The 19,960-nt window shown below is 40.8% G+C and overlaps 1 long non-coding RNA gene across 1 annotated transcript; it reads right to left on the bottom strand.

Annotated features, from left to right (window-relative positions):
- Window positions 1–10,044: 10,044 nt before the first annotated feature.
- Window positions 10,045–11,577, bottom strand: LOC306913088. The gene is made up of 2 exons (XR_013788477.1): window positions 11,524–11,577; window positions 10,045–10,747 (listed from the first exon to the last, which is right to left on the bottom strand). It is a non-coding gene; the product is annotated as an uncharacterized lncRNA (long non-coding RNA).
- Between the last annotated feature and the right edge of the window lie 8,383 nt (window positions 11,578–19,960).

Raw genomic sequence — 19,960 nt, 5'->3', positions numbered from 1 at the left:
ACGATGGAGAGGTCGAAATGATACAATACCTCTACCCATTTAAAACCTAGATTTCATGCAAATAGTGAAACCCATTTTAGATGTTTGTCTATTTACTCCTGTTTTGACCTGCCCAGAATAGGGACACTGGTTGGTTGTGGTTAAATAGGAAATTGTACACTCACTTGATCATTATGATAGTGTTTCAATATCAAATCAAATCAAATCAATTTGTATAGCACATTTCCAACGACCGAGGTCGAACCAAAGTGCTTCACATCACAGAGCATAAAAACATACATCGAGGCAAAAAGAAGAGGATGGGAAGATAAATGAAAGCAAAAAGTAAAAGGAAGGAAAAGCAAATTGCTACATTGATTGCTATATTGAATATAGCAATCAATGTAGCAAACCAAAGTTGTATATTTATTTTCTATGACAGTCGTCGAATGAGTACACACACATCAGAATGTGTACACACACATCAGAATCAGAATATCTCTATTGTCATTGTACAAGACCACGAAATTGATTTGCAATCCAGCTCAAGTGCATTTAAAAGCCATAATACTCAGAGTTCAAGTGTCAGTGTTTAAAGCTATGCCAGTTGATAGACATACGTTCATATTTACTGGTAACAGATCGTATTTTATATTTTATTCATATAATATACATTATTTAACTCAATGTGTATGCCTATATAGCCTACAATCTGTAAACATCTCATGCATTTTTTAAAATGCTATCTTACAAGGAAATTACTTTAAAGTTTTGAGCTATATCCATTTCTGCATTGTTTTTTTACTTGGGTGGGGGGTGCATGACTATTAAGTGCATTCCGTCTTGGGATTGTCGAAAATGATCTGCTGTAAGGTACTGTAACATATTGTACGTTTTCAACGACATCAAAGTGTACTGTGTTTTACCCTAAACAAAATCAAGTGGGAAAGGTCTAAGATTTAAACCTACCTGGAGTTAACATCTTAACTTTTCATTCCAGCCAATCTGTGACTATAATTATGATCAGCTTTGTGATTCTGTATTGTATTCTGTATATCTCTGCTCCAAAATGTTCATTTTTCAGGAAATCAAAAATATACATTTTTCAGGAAATTAAGAAAACCTTATATTTTTTTATAAAGCAATACAGCCTCATCAAAGTTGGTGTTGTAACTTTATATATTGTCAATTAATTCCATGAGAGGGGGAGAGGTGGTGGAGTTAGTTGCTTTAGCAGACATTTTGAGGGTCCAATGGAGTTAAGAGGTTTTGTCCAAAGCACGTTTTATTACTTTCCATTGGTTCAATATTTTCGAAACAACACACAGACGTAAAGGCTTATGACTCCTCAAAAATGGAGTCATGAGGTTTCCTCCCGACAGCAACGATATCCTGTTGAGGTGGAACATTGTACGTGTATGTTATTGTATATCCTATAGTCTATAGTCATTCACCTCATTAAACTTTAATACTATGCATTGCCTATACTAGTCACAGTATTACCTTACCTGTATTATAACTTCTCCTCTTTTATTACTGTATATTATATTATATTTTGCATTATGTTGGACATTATTATTATTATCATTAGAATATAAGGGGCCCTATTAAGCAAGTGGAATCTAATTACATATAATTTTACAGTTTTTAAGACGTGGGGGCGGGTGCAATGTCATATTACAATTATGGGCCAGGTAAGAAGCGCTTTCGACACCCCGTGGTGTGAGCAAAACGGCCTTAAATTAGTCATGGGAGTGTTTAAGGGAGTTTTGAGGCTTACCCAATGAACATGTCCGTACTATTCTCTTTACGACACCAGCTGATGATGCGCCCTTTTCGGCAAGTGGTATTACATTTCTGCAGACTGGCACCATAGACATGACATGACTTTGTCACATTTGGGTTAATTATTCATATTGCACTGCATGCTGTCACCTTTATGCCTCCAAAGAACAGATCCACAAGCTGTCACAGCCATGATGTGCATAGCTTGTAGGCCTATGTCTCTATTTTGTTAAGTAACTTGCAGTTTTCATTGGAAAGTCATTACAGCGGCGCAGCCATATGCTAAGGGAGGGAGATATACGCACATCGTCACTTAATTTGTTTCTGTTCTAAGCATGAAAAACAGCTGTAAAAATCTTTATTCTAGTTCATTTGATTCATAAATGAATAACTAAGACTTTGAAATGGCACCTACCTATACCTTTCAGATCGGAATGGAACTGCGAGTAGATACGCAGCATTGGCTGGCAAATTGGCAATCCATGCGTAATGTTCCCAGAATCGTCTAACCCCCGAACATACAAGTTCGTTTGATATTGTTTAATTCGATAAAAATAGAACCATGTACCATACAGCGAATGAAAGCAAGATTCCTAAGGAATATGGGGATTTTTACATTTTAAAAAACGGTTGAGAAATGAGAGAACCATGAGTGTTTATAATATCAAATATTATAAGAATAATATGAAAGACAAACGGGCTGTGAAGAGCTCAGCTCACCATCCCGACAAGGAGGAAATATAGCCTATAGTGCATGCACGTATATGCACTGACTGTTGCACACACGCTCTTTATTTGTTTCTATTGAAAAACACCAGTAAAATAACGTTTATTTTATTTTTATTTCATTCGAGTCACGACGAAGGAATGAGTTGAAATGCCATACGTGCGCCATGCGTATTGCTGCGGCCCCAATGTTATGGTCTTCGCTCGTAGCATATTATTGAAGAAGAATTGAGTCGGGTGTGATACAGCGTATGAAAGCAAACCTCCCAATGAGTATGGAGATGTTTTAATTTCTAAAAAAGGTTGAGAAATGAGCGATATATGACCCTTTATAATCTCAACGAGAAAGCCAGAAAACTCGCTGTTGCCATGTGTCATATAAACAAGTAAATAGGTCTATAAACATACTCCCAAAAGAATCGCATATAACAGGGGTCTACAACCTATTTTAAATGAAGTGCCATGTTTTTATTTTCTAGATAGTGAGTCTGCCATATCAAGATTCCTTTTAATGACACCACATTAAAATTTCCAGCATATTTTGATTGTCCACAAATATAAAGTTCTTCCTTCTTTTTACATATTTTCTTGCACATTGTTAGAATGATCATTATAAATATATATCCCCCTGCAGTCAGAGTTCATTGTTTTAATGAATGAATGTGATGCATTGTGAGCTGGTAGATCTGCTATTTTCAAAAGTAATCTTTGAAAAAAGTGACAATTGTGGAATATTTTTGAAAAATGTTATTGAAACATTTAAAAACACAAATCTGTCATGGGGGTCACTGGCTTAGTTGGGCAAATGCATTAATCTGGGGGTCCTTGACATGGGAATGTCGCTGTGTGAGGATCACTGGTTTAAACAACATTAGGAGAAAAGCCCAAATAAGCACTTTAGAAACAAGAAAAGCAACCACAACTACCAATATTTACAAGCATCTTTGCAGAAAAAGAAGCCGCTTATAATAAACAGACATGGCAACACTCCAGCAGCACTCCAGAGCCGCTCAAGTGTAAAATGAAACAGTGCTTTTTGCTTTTAAGACGTGGTCAGACCCAGGCGGAATCGGTATGCGCTGAGTGTTTTTAGGTCAAGGGGCTTAATAGCAAATTAGCGCAAAGCGAAAATAATTAACATATGGACACTCCCCCAATGCTAAATTATGCAGGAACGTGGTATTCCATATGAGTGAGCGCTCACCACGGCTTCCATAATACGAAAAGGCGCAGAGCGAGGGCGAAATCTGTATTACCGCATGGGTTTTTCGTCTTGCTTAATAGGGCTCAAGGAGTCTTGAGACTGGGGCTTTAAGAAGGTACTGTATATCAGGATTGTACATTGCTGAGGTAACCAAAACCTTCTCTGATACTCCCTTATCGGAAATTAGCCAGAGTTTTGTCATGTCAAGACAAGACACATAATGGATGATTCGTATTGTCTTTAGTTGCCTGTGTCTGTGATGCCTCTTTGGGCACTTCTTTACTAGGTCTCAGTGACATTTCTAAGGCTCTGCCCCAGTAGCGCTATAGCCCGCCATTACGCCGGCCCCATGAAGTGAACAGAGTTTGCAGAACTCTGTCTATTTCTAAGGCTCTGCTAGGTCTGATGCTTTGTTAAATATGTGATGTGATTTCTGTTTCATTTATGTGTGCATGTAACACGATTAATGGATGAATATGGAAATAAATGTGCCAAAGTGGATATGCATACTTTTCATTGGTTCAGTATTTATACAATCCACAGACACACTTTAACTTTCACTTATTTTTTCTTGTCTTTCAATAGCAAAACTGCTCAAATTGGCCTGTAGATCTGTACTTGTTGCTGCTTTTGTGTGACACTGTAGTAGGCTGTAGTAGGCTGTAGTAGACACAAACTAGGACATTAGTTTACCAATGAAAATACAAGGTTTCTGCCCAAAAGCAACAGTGGTGGAAAAACTACTCGTATGTTTTACTTGGGTAAGTAGTATCAATACTGCAATGTAGGCCTACAAGTAAAAGTCTGGAATGCAAGTTGTACTTTGATGTGGTCAGGAGGTGCACGCACATCCCGGGTTAATTCAACGGGTGCTCGAACACAAAAGAACATACTGAAAAAGGAAGAATAAGTCTGCACACCGTTTTGAAAGCTCCCCAAAAACTCTATTAGCCAAGGCGGTGTAAAAAACACAACGTTTCGGCCTCTGTGGCCTTCGCCAGGTATATTGGATAGCAACGCATATAGTACAGGTATATATAGAGGTATAAGTGGGCAGACACAAATCAATGACAAGCACTCACACCTTATTGACAGTCCTTATTTGGGCTTGAACTAGACTATGACACTCAGGACAGAGAATGAAGCCATTAGGCTATCCCTGTGTGGCCACCAGGGGAAGGAATCATACACACATATGGGGAAGGAATCATACACACATATACAACCAGGGGAAGGAATCACACAAGCATTAGACAATAGGTCTTAGGGTTGTTTATTGAATAAACATGGAGTATGGTCATTTATGCGCGTGTCACATGCATAGCATGGAGTGTGTGGGCCGTGTGTCATAAATGGCTATAAGGATGCAGAGCGCGAAATGGCCATCTAAGATCATCATCACACACCAGAGGAGTGTGTGGCTTAGATGGCCACGGCATGAAATGACGTTTGGGGAGCCAGCGTGGTCATCTAAGGTCATCACTACACAGGGGCACGAATGACATGTGGGGCGCCGGCATGAACATCTAAGCCTGGTCATCGCCACACTCAAGCGTGTAGTGTGTGGCTTAGATGGTCAAGAGCACGGAACATGGATGGCAGTGTGATTTAGGGGGTAAGGGGGTTGTGGACCCACATACTTTTGCGTAGGGGTCGAGGCATTAGCCTGCGCGTAACACTTGCTCTGCATCCCATGTTTATAATGCATTATGAACACATTTATAAGACATTATAATATTCTCATAAACATGTAGGCTATAATTATATTTATAAGCACTCATAAATAATCATAATACTTTATAACCTTAATCATAACACACTATAAACTTTATTACTATTTAATAACTATACTACTTATAATACTTCATAACTTGCTATGTGTTCCATGTTTATAGCACATTATAAAAAATATTATGAGACAATATAATTTTCTCATAAACATTTATACTAATATAAGTACTTGTAAATTATCATAACCTTTATCATAACACATTACAAAGCTTATTTGGGATGCATAGCATAAGTGTTACCTAAATTTGTATTCATCTTTAGGGACCCAAATCACACCTTAGAAAGCATGAGTGTACTGTATTTCAAACACAAAGTGTTTTTTACCTGGGAGTCGTATTTTGACGGCAGTAAGCCTGTCATAATTTCACCCCCCTCTGTATCGAAGTATTGGAAAGTATTAAGATGTTGATATTAATTTTGTATTCATCTTTAGGGCCCCAAATCACACATTAGAAAGCACAAGTGTCTATTTCAAACATAAAGTGTGTTTTGATGGCAGCAACTGCCTGTCATAATTTCACACCCCTCCCTATCTAATTATTGGACAGTATAAAGATGTTGAAATTAATTCTGTATTCATCATTAGGGCCCCAAATCACACCTTAGAAAGCACGAGTGTCTATTTCAAACACAAGAGTTTTTTCTTTTACTGCGTAGTAATATTTTAACAGCAGCAACTGCCTGTCATAATTTGGGGGTCCTTGACAAAGTTTGGGAAGTCCTACATGCAATACCCACACACCCCTTGCATCCAATAGCCCCACACCCCTAACCTGTACGAATACCAAACGACTCGCCCCTTTACCAACTCGCCACGGGCGTACAGCCGGCGGAACTGCGCGGCCTGGTATTCCTAAAGTAACCTAAGTAAATTATGCTTAAACATTTAAACATAACCTTATTCCTATAACCTTAACCTCAGTAAAACTATGCCTAAACCTAACCCTATACTTAAACCTAACCCCAGTAAAACTATTCCTAGCCCTAAACTTATTTCTAACCTTATAGAACCTCCAGTAAAACAAAAATAAAGAATATAAGAACCGTCGGACCGAGCGGTCGGCGTGAGGTCGGCGAGAAGGTTTAGGGGCGACCGTACCTGATACCTCCTGTACGGCCCATAACACTACATCCATTATCCCCACAGTCCTACAACCTCCATTACCTCCACCCACCACACCTTTTTATGTTCTGTTCATTCATTGGGTTATTGTTGCTAATCAGTAATACATTTTGCAGTTTTAACTATCATCTTTTAAACTTGTTTTTGTGTCTAGATTTGTGCTATATTTGTCTGTTTATGTGCTGTGCAACAATTGAGCTTATATTTATCTATTTAACAGAAAGTAAACTAGACAAAGTATGCTTTTTCCCTTGCCAGCACTTTCTTAATGGTTGCATCAGTATGCTGAAACTGTAAGGCAAAGGTGACAAACATCATCTCTCTTCAGAGGCTTAATTAAACAGCTGGCACAGCTCAAGGGAATTGCATGTGGACTTGTTTTGGCTCCACGAGACTGGTTATGTTTGGAACACAGTGATTACAAGAGGTGTCATGTTGCTATTGTTTTGACAATAAAGTCAACTAGCTGTTTTTCTTCTTTTTTATTATTACTCACTGAAAATAAGACATTAGTGATGCTGTCATTCTATGAATTATCCATTGGACTTGGAGTTTTCGAAAGAACAAAATCCTCATTCATATTCTGTTCATGCTGTTATCGGGTGCATTTCTGATCTGTAGAAAAACCTCAAAATAATTGGAACGTCATTCGAACTTTCTCTCGTATCTATGAAGCACTGAAGGGAGAAGTGTGTTCCTTGCAGTTGCAGCTTATTATTGTCTCCACCAGCCGAATGCATGGGGAGAGTATGTTTTGCACTCCGTCCATGTGTCCGTGTGTGTCTGTCCGTCTGCGTACAGCTAATCGCCGGCACTTTTGGCCCGGCCGATGCCAAAACCAGGATGCCAACCACAAACCTCTGCCCCAAATGGCCTGTTATAAGCGCCACCATGAGGCCAATCTTTGCAAAACACATTTCTTTGCATGCATCCACCTTGGTGAAGGCAGACTGCTTGGTTTGATGGGGTCAGATCAACATATGGAATATCAGGACAGATGTCCATATATGGAGATTTAAGGGTGTCTTGAGTGTACAGGGTTTGATGAGGGCCCAGTAGGGCCGGGCCTTAATTTTCGGGCCTAAAGGGCGAGGTTGCGTGCACACATCCACCTGGGTGACAGCAGACTGCTGGGCGAGTGCTGGCGCTTTGGCATGGGGGGGTCAGATCAACATATGGAATGAATTCTGTACTGGCCATATATGGAGCGTGTCTTGAGTGTACAGGGTTTGATGAGGTCAAATCAACATATGGAATGTCGGAACAGGTCAGCTCCATATGGAGATCTAAGGGTGGCAGTGGGGGCAGTGTCTTACTCTTGAGTGTACATAGGGCCGGGCCTTCTGGCTGCCGGGCACGGCTGCACTAATAACTTTGGGACGGGCCCATCTAGAGTTTGAATGGACAGGTATTAATCAGTCAAAAGGCATGCAGACATCGAAGAGGAAGGATGGACAAGGGGAAGGATCAACATATGGAATGTCAGAACAGGTCAGCTCCATATATGGAGATCTAAGGGTTTGAGGTCAGATTTAGAGTTGCTGGCCAATATTGATGACATCAGGGATCTCCATATATGGGCTTAATATTGATGACATCAGGTCGTGGGATGAGGCGTGGGATGACGGACGGACGGACTGACTGACTGACGGGAAATGTACATTTTCATAGTAAATAATACATAATAATCAATAATAATCATTCAAATCAAGCTTATACATATGACAATATTATTATACGAATATGATATCTAAAAAACATGTCAGGCGTTAGACAGTAGCCTACATTTAATAAAACTGATAATGGTTTTCGCAACATCATTATACGCAAGCCTCAACTTTAAATCACGTTTCAATTTTCACATTGGGAAAATGAAAGAAGAAAAGCTACCATTCTATTGTTTCTTAATCTTAGGCTTCATGGAATCATTACTTTGACTTTTAGCCTATAGTAGCCTAATCTGCACAATTTAACAAGATGTAAGTAAAGTGAAATAAAGCATGTATCTAAATGCAAATCATCTCGGGGTGAAGGCCTAAAACTGATGTAAACTGACGAACAACACACACATCACAGCTGTCACTAGATCCTGTAGGTTTACACTCTACAACATACGGCGAATTAGACCGTTCCTCACCCAGGAGTCAGCCCAGCTCCTAATCCAGACAACAGTCTTGTCAAAACTTGACTATTGTAACTCCCTCCTTACTGGCCTACCGGCATGTGCACTTAAAGGGGCATTCCACTAATTTTCAACATTTTACTATGTCATTAATATACCTTAGAGCTGTTGTGTGGAAATAATAAAAAAGCCCCCCCATTCTGTGTTTCCTAGAACTGTAATTATGAAAAGAATCATTAACATGGTGAAACACATCTTGATGATGTCATCAAGATGTGTTTCACCATGTTAATGATTTTTTTCAGACCTCTAGTTCTAGGAAACACAGAATGGGGGGGACTTTGTTATTATTTCCACACAACAGCTCTAAGGTATATTAATGACATAGTAAAATGTTGAAAATGAGTGGAATGCCCCTTTAAGCCCCTCCAACTGATCCAAAATGCCGCAGCCCGCTTGGTCTTCAACCAGCCAAAATTCTCACACGTCACCCCCCTTCTCCGCTCCCTCCATTGGCTCCCGGTCGCTGCCCGCACAGAATACAAAACTCTGATGCTGGCATTCAAAGCAACCAAAGGCATGGCCCCCCCATATCTCACAAGTATGATCGTACCCTACAAACCCTCCCGCGCACTCAGATCAGCCAACGCAGGGAAGCTGGAGGTACCTTCACTAAAAACGCCGGGACAACGCTCCACACGTCCCAAACTCTTCTCCCTTCTGGCTCCAAAACTATGGAATGCACTTCCCATCACAGTCAGAACTGCAGCCTCACTCCCAATCTTCCGCCGTAGTCTGAAAACCCACCTCTTCAGACTCCACCATGGCCCGTAGCACTTGCCCTAGCCTAGCCCCTTAGATAGCACATTATGTAGACTTAGATAGTATTTTAAACAGACTTATAGCTTGTTACGTAGACAGCTCTAGAATTGCACTTTATGCAGTCATAGCACTTTATAGTACACATGTATAATATATTATATAGTATAGTATGTATAGTTAACATAGATACTCCATTGTTATGTTCTTAGTTTACGCATGATTCATGATAACTACTTCTTATATATGTGATGTACGCCATGCTTTTGTTATTACTTAATGTAAATCGCTCTGGATTAAGAGCGTCTGCTAAATGCCTAAATTGTAAATTGTAAATTGAACAACTGACTGAAGTTGAGTTATACTTCCATCTAGTGGTAGACTGAGGTGGGGGGCCTAGTGATACATTAAAAGTGTTGTCTACTAGTTGACCACAGAATAGCGTACATTTACTGTTAACTCATCAACATAACAATAAAAAAGACTTCTCAAAGCTTTACTGTATGCATTTATTAGCATGTGAGATCTTCAGATGAGAACAGTAAAGCACAGGAAATGTGCTTTAAGTCACATTGATGCTTTAAATTAAGCATAATCCATAAGGCATTAGGGGACAATACATTGTATGTCTATGCCGTTTTCTCCTGTCAAATGAATATACTTACATTGACCTAAGAGGTCTCATATATTGGTCTTAGGGGCAGTAGGTCAATAATATGCAACGGGGCCAGCCCGTAAGTAGTTCAAAGTAGTTCAAAGTATTTCAAAATCAATTCTGGCCTGAAATGGTACTAGCCAGCGCAATGCGACTAATACTGGAGTTATGTGTGCCCTGCGGTTGGTATTAGTGAGGATTATATAGCTGCCGTGTTTTGAACTAAATTGAAGTCAGGAGTGGTGTAGCTGTAGAGACCGTTGCAATAGTCCAGACGGGAAGATATGAATACATGCTATCCCCATATGGTACCTCAGTCCCTACGCTCATACTGTACAGCTCTGAGGCGTCCTTCGAAAGCTGCATGGATGGTGCAAGGACGGGCTGCGATTGGCCAGTATAGCCACTTTGAGTGGCTCTTGCCAGAACATTATTTACTATTCTCTGCCTATCGGGTCGCAACTCGAACGGCCCTGAGTCGGGTAAGCGAACCTTGCAATGTTCGACACGGCAACTCGATCGCTTTAGCTCGCTCGGTGGTGTCTCACGTTTTAGAGTTTTAGAGTTTTATTAGGATCCCCATTAGCTGGTGCATAGCAGTAGCTAATCTTCCTGGGGTCCACACATAACATAAACAGGACATTACAGGACAATGATATATAAATAAAATAATATAAAATAAAATAAAAAAATATTTGATCAACAATTTCCTCATCCACCTTCTGATTCCCCATTTTCTTGAAAAAAAAAAAAAGCACATCATTATATCTGCCTCAGTTACATATTAGCCTTCCATTCTCCTGGGATAGAAAACAAAAGTAGAGATAAAAATTGAAAATATTATCCTAATCATGATCATGACTGCGCCCTACAGTCTTTGGGTTTCAAGATGCCTCTTCAATAATGTCTCTTGAAACTTGATTTAGTTTTTTCTCTTGTGATCATAGCTGGCAGTTTGTTCCACTCAGCCATGGCTCTATACAGTACTGTGTGCTGCATAGACCCTGTTCTGGCTTTAGGGACTTGATAGCACCCTCTTGTGGCATGTCTAGTCTCATATTGATGTAATTTAGAACTATGTGTAAGTTGATTGTATAAACAGGTAGGATGTTTCATTTCATTAATATGTCTCAAGAAAACAAGGAGTGATATTGTCAGCCTCTCTTGGACTGTCGTCCAGGAGAGCTTGACATGCATTTTTCTAACATTACATCTCATTGTACATCTCAGGGCAAGCCGAGCTGCTCTGTTTTGAACCCGCTGCAGCTTTCCCAGATCTCCCTTGTTTGCTCCTGACCAGATCATTGATCATTGAGCACGTGACGTGGCTCAAGTTCGCTTGAGACGGCGGGCCTCCGTCACGGTCTAGTCCATAGAGTAATATATTTAGGTCTAGTCCGCAGTTGTTGGAGGCGAGAGGCCAAGAGGCACTTCCGCGTTGGCCACAGAAGCTGGGCGTTTATAAGCACAACCCGTGTAGGATTTAGAATGTCGCAGCTCCGAGATGAGGTCCCACCGTCTTATAGCCTTCCACCACGTTTCCGGTGCATGGTTTCCACTAGGAACATTTCTTACCCTTTTCTGCATATCGTATTCAAAAAGTAAAGTAAAATTTTGATTTTTCAAATGACTTCAGTGAACTTCAGTTCACTCAACATTCGACCAGGGGAGGTGCTAATGCTGCCTCTCCGGCTGCAACTATTTAGCCATGCAAAACATAAATAAGTGACTTGGATTTTCTTGTTGACTGTTAATAAAGTCAAAATAGTTAAGCTCTTTATCCGACCTTTACTTTTTGGATACGATGTGCAGAAAAGGGTTCTGAAAGGCGGTGGAATGCAACATCTCGGAGCTACAGTATGAGCGTAGGGACTGAGGTACCATATGGGGCTAAATGCATGCATGATTACAGGACATGATTATAGCACCAAAGTTGTATCATTCAATACAGACAATCACAGCATTTGCACATAAAATACATCCTTATTGAAGCGGTAAACATTTTACAATTTGGACATTTAGCAGACGTCCAGACATCCAGACTTGCAAGTGCAAAATCTGAGTAAATTGCACGTGCACGAACCCAGCCCAACAGACGAAAATAACATAAGTAGTGTACAAACAAAACAATGTAATGCTTTCAAAGACAACATGCTTGCTTACCAAGTATAACATTCTTAGCATTATGATCAAGGAACAACAAATCTAAATAATAACATGTGAACATTTATCTGCATAACACAACTGTACACAACTGGACACCTGGGAACTGCAGCAGCAGCAGCAGCAGTAAGGAGTATAGTAGTAGTAGTGCTGCTGTTGGATGCTTTTATCCAAACTATACTATATATTTAATTAATTGATTATTTCTTTGTCAGATTTATCACAGATTAACCCAGTAAGACCTGAGTCCGATTATACAAATGCCTTCAAAAATCAGTAGTGCTCACACATTCAAGATTTTTCAAAAATGTTACAAAAATTGCAGATATACAAGCTTGCAGAGTGGCACAAAGTGACACTCTATGAGCTTGTAATGTATGAATAATTAATCAAATTATTTAAAGAATTGCAGAGCACATGATAGTAATACATTTTGTTGAATTTGCATTCTTTAAACAGAATAAAAAAGAAAGGCCTGGGCCATGGCTCAGTGGTTCAGGCACCTTGGCTGGTAATCCAGTCTGGCAGTGTGCCGCGGGTTCGACTCCCGATCCCGACGGCCTTTACTGCATGTCTTCCCCCCCATCTCTCTCCCCATTACCTGTCAGACTACTGTCTGTCCCTCCATAAAATATATAAAATAAAGGCGAAAGCCACAAAAGATTTTTTTTTTTAAAGAATAAAACACAAAAATCCATTTTGGATACATAAAATATGCTTGCACCTCATGGTTCACTAGCACCCCCATGTCACTGAAAACAACATTTCAGACCTCCCAAAACAAGCTGAAAAGACTACTAGACCTCAAACCTAGAACTCGTATGACCAGAACTCACTTTGTCACGCTCAAGGTGGAAGACTGTATAGCAACTTGCAATGAGTCTGGGGGAGGGAGCTCACGCCTCACGTCGAAATATTGACTGCTAAGGGCTTGATTTAATTCACCTCAAATTAACAAATTAAATTAAGCCCTTAACAGTCATTATTTAACTAACACGTGCTAGTGGTCCAGACTGAGCTAAAAAAAGATTGAGAACCACTGATCTATTCCTTTCCCATAGTTATTCTGTTCTCTTAACCTTCCTTATTAAACTCACGTCTGATTCATTGCAACTTATGTATGTGTGAGCAGACACGTGCGATTGCATGATAATATGGGCACATTTCCTAATAACGGTGACCCAACCAGTCAATCCGGTACACTTTCCCTTGAAATTCCCTAGCTGACAACATTGATGTGTCATCATACATCACCAGGTCATTTAGTGCACTGTTTCCCAACTAGTGGGCGATAAAACCAAATCTTCAATTTCCTACATTACTAAATGCATGGTCAGGGACCACATGCAATACCTTCACGGACCACCAGTGGTCCGGACCACCAGTTGAAAACCTCAGCCTTATACCAAACCCCAGGGCCAAATTAGCCATTGGGCCAGTGTGGCTGTAGCCCAGCGGTCCTTGGCTCTCAGGGACCATTCGGATACATTGGACCGCTCTGTACTGGGTTGGAGGCCCTGAAAAGGGCTCCTGGGGACCTTCATTGGCCATTGATTTTGTTTAATTTAGGTTAAGAAAAGATAAAAACACACAAAATTTAGTATTTCGCTATTTCCCGGCCCAGGGGCCCATGTGGGGGTTAATCCGTACCTGCCAAACCCAAAATTTTGCCTGATCTCAAAATACAATTGGACTTAAGAGAACACCTTGGAACATCTTGGTAGTAACAACCTCTCCCCCCGGGACCATGCACCCCTCCTTTTTCTGTAAATATTCACCTTCCAGGAATTACGTAAAATGTTAACAACTGGTCACATTGGTCTTGTAATGACAGTTGTTTCCTTACCATGATCTCGACAACATTGAATGTGTTCATCTGCATATACACACATTCACATCAACCAGCAACTCAGCATTACAGTACCACACTAACGTTGTCCACTTAGTGGCTGCAGTGGGTTACCACCTCAACAGTGGCACTTCTTTCCTTCTATTTGAGCTTCAGGATTAACCTGCAAATGAGATGAAGCAGAGAACTCATAGCATTTTCAATACTTGAAATGAAAACTAATATGCATTATCATCAATCATTAGCCTTATGATGATAATACTAATACTAATAATACTAATAATATTGAAACCTAAACTTAGGTCCCGACCCACCATTTGGAAACAGTGGTCTAACTAATTCATTGCATCACTACTGTACGTACAGTATATAAAAACACAGGTAACTGTAGCCTACCTTGTGTTTTCTGTAAAGTGTCCATTTCATCTTTTGTTGCTTGCTATACGGAGAGAGGACATGACTGATAAGGAAATGCTCAACAATAATGAATATACAGTATATGAAATTAGTGGAGACAAATTTTTATTTTACCTCTGGGTCTGAAGATTTATTTTTACGAGATATGTACCGGTATATAGCTATTGCTATAATGCTGATGATGACAACTGCAGCAGCAACTGTTCCGCCTACAATAGCTCCAACACCAACAGAGCCACCATCTAAAGAGGGAAACATTCTGAAAGTAGGCCTATTGTGCTATTTCTGCACTATCCAATTTTCAAAAAAATTACTTGGTTGGTTACATGATCAACCAAAAGCATTCCGATTTGTCTGCTATAGTGTTACATTGTGTCACCCAACCTTTAGAAATACAACCTCTAATGTCTACATTGGTGATGTAGCATAATATGGGTTCTTATCTCTTTTTTACATTCTTCAAGTTTAACGTGATTTTTTATGTTTTGCTCGTGAGAATCAATTTATTGTTTTTGTCACGAGCCTGCCATCAAGGCCTGTTGAAATAACCGGCCTAGAATCTGATAGGAAAACAAACTAAAAAGCCCAAATTCAAGATGTTTACATAAAATCCCTTGATTACGTCCAATTGACGATTTTATTCGAGCAAATCATGACGAGTAACATATGTTGTATTTGTAATGCACTACCTGTAGGTGCAGGTTCCTGCTGGTTTATCTTATTCTTCAGATAGGTATATGAAACATATGTGTCCTCAGCATGGCTGAGTTCACATATGTAGACCCCTTCCAATTTCACCCTGAGCTCGAGGGCACCCAAATCAGACACCCCCTTGACTCGTTCCATCCACTCTTCTGTGACCAGAGTTCCAGGGACGGTGGAATGGATGGTATCTTTGTGGTTGAAGCGCCAGGTGACACTGAAGTCCTCCAGGGCAAAGTTGGGTGGGATCCCCTGGCAGGGGATCGTTACATCATCTGAGCCATGACCAACGACTGGAGCTGAAATGTTAAGAAACAATCCAGCATTTGCTAGAATCTGTTTTGGGGTATAGTAACACATTTTATGCTAATTTTGTGTTTTGTAGACCTGCTTTCTGAACCCAAATGCAATTTTGGATATAAGAGCTTAGTGCAAATGCCTGATACATTCAGCTGTCAACAAACTTCAGCAAAAAATATGTTGAAATTTACAAAGATATTTAAAGTTTCATGGAGATATGCATTCACTTTTCATTGTGCTAATTACAAAACGCGAATTCAGTCAGCATCAGTCATCTTACGAAGTTGTCTCAAGGTGATGGTCTTTCCTTTTCCATCCGTGCCAACGGAGCAGATGTAAGCGAATTGTGTGTCATTCGCTAGAACGGCCAGAATGCTGCTGATGTCATATAGCTTCTCTGCATTCCTGTTGACCGTGGTTGAGTTGTGGAAGGTGTGGTTGGTGAGAGGGCTGGTGGACCAGGAGAGTGTGGGCTGTGGGTAGATCCCTCTGGAGGTGCAGCGGACAGCATCACTGACCAGTTCCATTGTGACACTGACTACTGGGGCTGTAACATGGTGAGAGGATGATTTTATAGTTAACCGATCAATTGTTGGTTGGTTCATTGCAAGATGTCATTCTCTATTTCACTGAGCTATATTACATGCATAATTTTGTTTGTTTTTGCTACTGCACTTTATGAGAAAATGTAATAGAAAAAGTAGAAGTAGAAATATTAGTAGCATTAGTTGTAGTGGCAGTAGTAACTGGTCACCTGCAAAATAATTTTACTCCATCTCATATGTCCTACCTTTCACTGTAACTACGTCAAAAGACTCCTTGTTTCCCTTGGTGTTGCTGGTGTAACACTGGTATCTGCCCTCATCCTGAATTCTAACTCCCCTCAGCTCGAGTGAAGCATTGCCGTGTGTAATCTGGCCGTGGAAGAGAGATGTTCGGTCTCTGAATGAGCTGTCCTGGTTACTAAATTGATCCTCTCCACTGTGGTAAGAGTGGACCATGCGTTTCTTAGCTGGGTCTAGCTGCTGCCAGTGGATTACCAGCTCATCGGCTGTCTGGAAGGTGCACGGCAGCACGCAGATACTTCCATACACACAGGATACCGGAGTGTCTGGAACTGGAACACGTCAAACCACAAAACAACAGTGTTTGGTGAGAGAGAAGTGGCAGTTGGCTTAAATCATTTAAAGCATGTTGATGACACTACACGTATAGCGACTTGCAATTGTACTTTTTACTAGACTAGGCCGATGCCCATTGGGCAGTGGCACACATGCCCCTCCGGTTATGCAATATATTATCTGTTGTATCTGATGTGCACATATATGGACAGACCAGACAGAACAGATCTCCATATACACTGTATACCTACTAGGGTATATTAGTTGGATCGGCAGACAAACGACAATCTGACCAGGCACTACACTCCTTTGAGTCGTCCGGGGTTCACAGTCACGATGAGTTTGAAGGTGATTGGTCACACGGTTCTTGAGTTAGGCAAACGACAGATACACACGCACGCAAACAAAGATTTGCGTACAGTATAATTTATAGAAGGGTGATTACAGTGGAGAGAGGTCGAGTCTGTCAACTCGACGCTCGCAGGAGGGAAGCCGGATGGGAACTTTGGGAAGGGTGATCTTTCCTGCTGCACCCCTACAGGCTGCGGTGTTGAACAGGAGGATGGAGGCACTACATCCTCCCAGTGGGGGCTCCTCACTGGCAGGTGCAGCAGTGGCAACACAAATAATAATTGGCTACTTATTTTGCACTTGTTTTGTATGACTCAACTTCCCTCCATGCTTCCTCAATGACCAATGCATTTTAATGTATTGACAAAGGCCCTGATAGGCGTTTGGTATGTGATGTTACACCCCGTCCGATTTTCATGCCGTGTCAAACCTAGGTGCTGTGCTGTCCGAGGACCCGATTTTAGTTGTTTAACAGCATATTAATTACTTTAGAGATAGGCAGATTAGGATTGGGTTTTTTAATTAAAAGCTACAGTATGCATCATAATTCCAGATAAACAACCATCTAATGTTGATTCTGGACAACAATGTTCAGAACTGTATACATTGAGGACATCAATCATGTATTTATTGGTGTTGCTGAACTGGTAGCTAGTAAGTGACCAAGTTCTGCAAACTCATGCGTATAGGCCTACTGTCAACTCCTACAATGTTGATCATGGGAGAGCCCAGGGACAGGTGGGGCCTAATCTGACCCAGCTAGTCAAGCAGCATACCTAGCATTCCATTAATTAGAGTATGTTCCTGGTAGAGTTAACACTAACAGATGTAACACTTTTTCTCACAATGTTTCCATAAGTTTTGAATATCAATGTGTATACATACATAGACCTAGTAGTCTCTATTATTCGAACGAGACAGGGTGTTTGTCAATCAAACCTTAACCTTGTCCAAAGTTCACAAGATAAATTATTCCATTGCAATACAACCTTACATTGTGTGCTTGGCAGAGGCGATATACAACATAAAAAATCTCATAATATAATATAAAGTCACACAAACAGAATAAACTAGAAAAAGTGCCCTTCTGGGCACAGGTCTCCACCAGGAGGATAGGATTGTGTGTGATGTTTGGCAAAATGTTTAGGAGTAATATAAACATGTTTATTTGTGTGTGTGTGTGTGTGTGTGTGTGTGTGTGTGTGTGTGTGTGTGTGTGTGACGCGACTTGGCCTGTTGTAGCGCCACCATGAGGCTGATTTGAAAACTGTCAAGTGGCATTTCTTCCTCAGCCTAGTAGTGGGAATAGGCATGCACAGTTTCACGGCAATCGGACGCTGCGTTGCGGAGTTGTGGCAATTTGTACAAAACGGGCTACTCCTGAAAACTTTAGAAGCCAATCGTAGCCAATCAGGATGGATAATTATGAGAAATCAAACAAATCACATGATCACATGACTATGGAGAGCATGTGTACAGATTTGCGTGAAATTTGGATAAAATCTTAAGGAGTAATATTAGAAAATGTGTTTTACATATGTCGGCCTCCTGGTGGCGCTATAAAGAGCAGATGTGAAAAATTCCAGGCAAAGGTTTTTCCTTGGCCTCTAGGGAGTGTGCATACATGGTTTTACACAGATCGGTGCAGTTATAGGTAAAAACACAAATCGGCCAGTTATAGCGCCACCATGAGTCTGAGTTGAAAATATTCAAGTGGCATTTCTTCCTCGACCTAGTGGGAATGTGCGTGCAAAATTTCACGGAAATCACACCATGTGTTAATGATTTGCAGCATTTTGTTTGAAACGGAGCACTCCTGCGAACTTTGGAAGCCAATCTTAGCCAATCAGGATGGAGTCTGAAAAATCTGAAAGACCCGTTTCGTTGAATGGCTCTAGAGAGACTGTGTACCAATTTGCGTAATGTTTGGACAAAATCTGTAGGTGTACTGTCAAAACATTTGTTTTGCACAAAGCGGCCTCCTGGTGGCGCTATAACAGGCCAATGTGAAAACTTTGGGGCAGAGGTTCAGCTCTGGCATTCAGGGAGTGTGTGTGCAGAGTATGGCTGCGATCAAGCCAACAGTGCCAGAGATTAGCTGTTCACAGACGGACACACGGACGGACACACGGACGGACACACGGACGGACGGACGGACACACGGACGGACGGACGGAGTGCAAAACATACTCTCTCCCCATGCCTTCGGCCTGGTGGAGACAACAATAATAACATAGTATACCCCATTATCTTTGTAATCAATGGTGAAAATGTATTATTGGATTACAATAGATTCTGCTAAAGACAAAGCTGTTAGTCCATAATGTTTGTCAAGATCAGACAGACGTTTCACCTACCCCCTTGGCCCTGGCAGAGAGCCAACAACAAAAGACCCACAAAGTCCAAGGAGGAACCATCAAGCACCATTCTGTTGTTTATAGTCCTCTCTCTTGGCTTCAGGATAAATGAATGACACAATTCAGGAGTGTTGAGAAGTCAGCTGGGAAGGAGGAGTCAGTGAAGTCATAGGTTAGCAATGCAAAGCAAAGTTACTATATTTACCCAGGGTAACTGGACTAAGCATCAGATACTTGTTTACAGCCAGGTGCATTCTGAATGGCCCTGTAGAAATTTCTGTTAATCACACTTAAAATGTACATAGTTGTGCTGGTTTATTGCCCTCAAGTTGAGGTACATTTCCTCATACGTTACTCCTAAGGCTAATGAATTGCCTGGACAATCTTCAACATGTTCAAGAAGCCATACTGGACTGTGCACTCTGTGCTAACTTTAGACATGGCAACATGATACTGATTTGTGTGTGTGTGTGTGTGTGTGTGTGTGTGTGTGTGT

Source organism: Electrona antarctica, assembly GCF_951216825.1.
Source record: "Electrona antarctica genome assembly, chromosome: 20".
In the NCBI taxonomy this organism is placed as follows: Eukaryota; Metazoa; Chordata; class Actinopteri; order Myctophiformes; family Myctophidae; genus Electrona; species Electrona antarctica.
The sequence above is the reverse complement of the archived record's forward strand: the minus strand, read 5'-3'. Positions and strand labels throughout refer to the sequence as shown.